Source organism: Nanorana parkeri, unplaced genomic scaffold (genome assembly GCF_000935625.1).
Source record: "Nanorana parkeri isolate BGI_ZX_2015 unplaced genomic scaffold, ASM93562v1 scaffold241, whole genome shotgun sequence".
In the NCBI taxonomy this organism is placed as follows: domain Eukaryota; kingdom Metazoa; phylum Chordata; class Amphibia; order Anura; family Dicroglossidae; genus Nanorana; species Nanorana parkeri.
Window position 1 is genome coordinate 1,323,028 of NW_017306509.1, and position 6,000 is coordinate 1,329,027.

A 6,000-nucleotide genomic window follows, 5' to 3' on the forward strand; every position below is an offset into this window, starting at 1 on the left:
CAGATAAGTGATAATAATCGGCCTCCAAAAATGTGACTTTACAACCAATAAAGCTGGCAGACCGCATTAGAAACACTACAGGAACCAAGGACTAGCTGCACAGAAATAAACACATTTACAGGTATGTATTGGCTTATGTGCATTTTCTTGACAGTAGTGTATCATAAGTGACCACAATCTTCTGAAAACTTGCACGGCATGCATGTCTGCATTGCCTTAAATGGTATTGATCTTTAGATGGTGGTGAATAAAACAAATCTATATCACATATCGTTATTTCTTTATCACCCATTGAGGGACACAAGAATAGTAGATCATCTTAGACCAATGGGTTATACTACCGCCTTCAGGAGGTTGGAACACTGGCAAACAAGGCATTGGATTTTCCTATACTATATGTAGTAGACTGTCCATGTTGCTGGATCTCTCTGTGGTTATTGCCTGCCCCTCAGATGGACTGTTTTTCGACATTCCATTATTCTAAGATTATCTACTATTCATGTGTTCCTCAATAGGTGATAAAGAAAATAAGATTTTTGTACTTACCAAAACATAACAAATTTTCCATGGAGTTCATTGAGGGGCACAGGTCCCTGTGTTTGGCTTTATGCACTGATTGCTCACAAAACTGAGGTATGATGGTTGGAGGATGGCTTAATGTATTGTGTTTTCCAATGTCCCATCCTCCTAAAGGTGGTAGTATAATCCATTACTCCAAGATTATCTACTATTCCTGTGTCCCTCAATAGACTAGACAAGAAGAAAAAAAATCTCCACTAGCTGTTAACACCTCTCTCATTTATAGCATTTTTCAAAATGTCTCATATGACACTTAATGATAGCTCACTGTAACATGACTGGGACAAACTGGGATTGAAAGTTCTGTCTCTAGGTTCAGATACACATCTTGCAGCAGTACCCTTTTGCCCTTGGACACCCCCAATCACTTGATGCTTTGTATATACAGACTTTCTTAAAGGAGAACTATGGGGTAAGTGTTTTTCCACATAGTTCTCCTAAGTGTCACAGGAGGACATAAACTAGCATCCTCCCATGACCCAAAGCTAAGTATACCGCGAGCTACAGCTCGTGGTATACTGAGACCGCCGCAGCCGGGACGGATCCTGACATTACTGTCGAGATCCGCCCAGCTGCGTGAGTGACAGCTGGGTCTGACTACCTAGAGGCAGAGCCAGCTGTACCCGCCCCCTCCCCCGTCCGTTCCGCCAGTCAGTGCTGGAGAATGGGAGGGGGATCCCTGCAGGGAGCCGTGAGTGACAGTCACGGCTCTCTGCAGGGACATGATCGAGAATTGGTTTGCGCTCACTTCCCGATCTATTGAGCCGACGTGTGACAGTTTCATTGTCACAGTTAGGCTCTAACTATGAGGCTGAGTGAAAATCACTCACCTCATAGTTCTCCTTTAAGTGGACACCTGTATTTCACTGCAAGGATGCATTGTTTTTAGTTGCATAGGTTGAAAAAAGACAAGTCCATCGGGGTTAACCAATAGAGAAAAAATAAATAGAAAAGCCTCCATAAACCGAACCCTATACCCAGTTACCCACAGCTGATTTAGAGGAAGGCAAAAAAAACAAAAACCCTATAAAGCATGCTTTCGATTTTGCTTCAACAGGGCAAAAATAGTTTCCTTCCTGATCCCATAAGGCAATCGTATATTCCCTGGATGAACAGTTTTACTTATAAGAATTTAATATCTAGTAATATTTTGTGCATTTAGGAATACAACCTAAAAAAAACAGTTAACTGAGCTACCTAGAACTAGTTGCTGAGGGAGTCTATTCCACATTTTCACAGCTCTTACTGTGAGGAAGCCTTTTCATATATAAAGGTTAAACCTCTTTTCCTCCAGCCACAAAGTGCCCTTTTGTCCTTTGCAGTGACTTTAGGCCTGGTTCACACCTAGGAGTTTTTGAGCAGTAGAAAAAGCATTTCAAGACGCCCAAAACACAAAAAATCCCATGATTTTCAATGGCCCCAGTTCACACCTGAGCAGCAAAACACCCCTTACGTTGGTTGCTGCCATCGCAGTGCACCTTTACATTAAATACAAATATACACGGCTGGGGACAGCCACTGTAAGGGGGCGTTCTGATAGAGACAAGCAATGTAAGGGGGCACTCTGAGGAAGAAAAGCTATGTAAGGGATCCCCAATATCATATAATAGTTATCCCCTATCAGCGTGCCCCCTTACATTATTTGTCCCCGTCAGAGTACCCCCTTAATTTTGTATTTAATATAAGGGGGCACTCCGATGGCAGCAACTAATGTAGGGGGTACTCTGATGGGGACACCTAATATATGGGGGCACACTGATGGAGACACCTAATGTATGGGGGCACCTAATGTAAGGGGGCACACTGATGGGAACACCTAATGTAAGGAGGCACTCTGATGGGGACACCTAATGTATGGGGGCACCTAATGTAAGGGGGCACACTGATGGGGACACCTAATGTATGGGGGCACACTGATGGGGACACCTAATGTATGGGGGTACCTAATGTAAGGGGGCACACTGATGGGGACACCTAATGTAAGGAGGCACTCTGATGGGGACACCTAATGTATGGGGGCACCTAATGTAAGGGGGCACACTGATGGGGACACCTAATGTATGGGGGCACACTGATGGGGACACCTAATGTATGGGGGTACCTAATGTAAGGGGGCACACTGATGGGGACACCTAATGTAAGGAGGCACTCTGATGGGGACACCTAATGTAAGGGGGCGCTCTGATGGGGACACCTAATGTAAGGGGGCGCTCTGATGGGGACACCTAATGTAAGGGGGGCACTCTGATAGGGACACCTAATGTAAGGGGGCACTCTGATCGGGACACAATGCAAGGACACAATAAACGGATATCCCATTGCACACCAGACCAGAATCCCACTGTAGTATGTAGAAGGGTGCTGGAATGACGTGCGGTTGTCGTTGCACAAATTCAAACGTAGAAGAGATAGTCACCCGCACACCTAGGTCCAATGCATCAATATGTTCTTTTATTGACGGCAGATACACATGGTATCACACGTATGAGCAACTTTTCGGAACCTACCGAGGCCCCTTCATCAGGCAAATAACATAGTGTTTTATTGGCCGAAAATGCGGTGCATCTCGAGTTTCTCTCCTCCCCGATGGGCGCTGCTCTGTGTCCCCCTCTGACACAGAGCAGCGCCCAGTAGGGAGAAGAGAAACTTTTAGGAGGCCAAGCAGGGCAGGGAGAAGAGCACTCTCAGTGGTGTCATAGGAAGCAGATGTCACAGGGGGCTGAGCCAGCGGTGCGGGGGAAGTGTCCGCTGTCAGCCGTGTCACAGGAGGCCGCGCTCTCCTCCCGCACCATCTGCTCAGCCTCCTGTGACAGGCGGAGGAGGCAGGCTGGAGAGCGGTATACAAAGACTCAGCAATCAGATCACTTGAGTGTTAGTAAGCTTGCTATGTTCTCAATTATTTACAGTGTCCCAAATATGAATGAATCGGAAGTGCTCTACATCACTGATTGTGAACATAGTAACTGATACTGTCTCCACAGTTTATGAATGGACAGAATCACTCAGTATAGAGGCTTCCTGTTCATTCATAACAGAGGCTGCCGAAAAACAGATTTAGGACTCTGTGTCCTCAATTTCTTTTTCTATTTCAAAAGAGTAAAGTAAAAATAAAATATTTAAAGAATTGTAAAAGGGTTAAAAAAAAATAATTTTTGGTTTTGGCCTGACAAATTTTTTATTTTCGGTTTTTAGTTTCAGTCTGAAAATTTAATTTCAGTTAGGCTGACCATATGTCCCGTTTTAAATGGGACAGTACTGTTATTTCTTCGTATTTTCCCCCACCCTGTTATTTCTTTTAAAAAATCAATTTTGTCCCGTTTTCCTTCTTAGGAGTGGGCTTTAAGTCTGTGCGCCTCCTTAATGAGGCTGCATTGATATAAATGTTAAGACGACCACAACTGCGGCTGGCCTTAACTTCGACATCCGCGCGTCCAGCCAATCTCAATAAGGGAGGTGCACAGTGCATTTCTAAGAAGTCTAATTTCCCCCCGGAAGCTATGTATAGGTGCACAGAGTGCACTCTATTCCTAAACGTAACTTCCTCCCAGTCAGTGCTGCAGCGGAGGTAGAATGAGTGCTGGCGGGCAATTTAGGCAGTCATTTTATATGATCAAGAACAGAGCTTTTATCTCAACATGGCAGTGCTCCAGCGTAGGATCCCGTCATCTACGTCGGGATCCGCTCCGGCTGCGGCGTCTCAGTATGACTGAGACTGAGCTTAGGGTAACGGGAGGACGCTAGTTTGTGTCCTCCCATTACCCTAAGGAGAACTATGGGGAAAAACACTGACCCCATAGTTCTCCTTTAAGAAATCTTAAGGTTAATGACATAGTTCTCTGCTCCTCTGACTGACACAATGGAAAGGTATGGAGCAGTATTGAAAGGGGGAAAGGTGCAGAAAGAGTGCACTGAGTTCTGTCACTGAAGAATAATTGTTGATTGTTGAGATGTGTATATGGGTTCAGTCAAACTGCCAAATCAACTAATTTCTGTCAATTCGGCAGTACATCCGAATTACTATATACACGAATATGCAAAGTACTATATATTCAGGTATATAGTAATTTGTTGTATGGGCGCCCCATCTTTGTGTATCTGACATCACGTAAGAAGACACACCACACTCTTGTGTGCACCAAGATGGCGGCGCCCATTGTTTCTATGCATGCGTGTGGACGTGTCGGTGGTTAATATGGCCGCCACACATTTTTTTTAATGTGCAGTTTTGGATTCGGAGGCTCGTTGCCTCCAAATCCAAAACAGCATAATCATGTATTTTGTCCCAAACTTTATGCTGTACACATCTACTATATTGTCATAAAACTTTTGTTATCTTACTTTTTCATGAATACAAATTATTAACACCATCCCGTTTTTACCATCCCAATGTCCCGCTTTTGGCTCAAGGAAATATGGTCAGCCTAATTTCAGTGCACTTCTACTTCTTTTTCTTTGTGGCTTTTTAGCATTGGATGTGAGCCATATGGATTTAGCCCTTTGCAGTGTGTTTCAGACATGTGCACCAGCATAAAATGTGTTTTAGTTTAGTTTCGTTTTGATTCGGATTTTGCATATTTAGTTTTTCGGATTCGGGTCCGCAATTGAATTCGTTGTGGGATTCGAATTCGGACAAAATTCGTTAGCAGTAGTTGTGCCGCCCCAACAGGGGCATAGAATATGAGATGCATAGCCTCAGTTAAGATTAGCATTGTTATATAGGTTAGAATTTATATAGTGTGATTTGCCTAACTATTTTCTCATAGCTAAATCCATGTGTTATCCTATGCTGCCATCTAGTGGCCTTTTGTTGTAACAAACATGTTTTCTGTAATTATTCCTCATGTGACGATGTATTTCCCCCTAGTGTAGCCCCTTCCTGCTTCCTGTGTGCAGTACTTCCTGTGTCATGGGCACAGCTACTAGCCACATGTAACAAGGACACACATGTAATCTGCACAGTATGTAGGAAAGGCATCATTTTCTGACCGCACAATACTATAACCGTTCAACTGCTGTTCCTATCATCTGCTGTAACCTGATGTAAAGAATAAACACCTCTTTTGAATGAATCGGTATTGACGAGTTCAGCTATCTGACGAGGATTGTCCGCAGTGAGTATATCTGCTTATACAGGCCAGGCATAGAGGTCTCAGCAAGGGATATATTTCGCTATCACAACGATCGGAGTCAGAATAGTAGTCATTTTTCGGATTCGTGTCCACAATTGATTTGGATTCGGACGAAATTTGTTAGCGGTAATCCGGTTGAAATTTCATTTATTGGACGACATTTTGTTAGCAGCAAAGTGACATTAGAAAAAAAAATGTGTTTTTTTTTTTTACTGTCTGCAGAAGATGAAAAAAAAAAGTGTGAGGTTCCCCCCCAATTCATACCAGACCCTTTAGGTCTGGAGGAATGTTA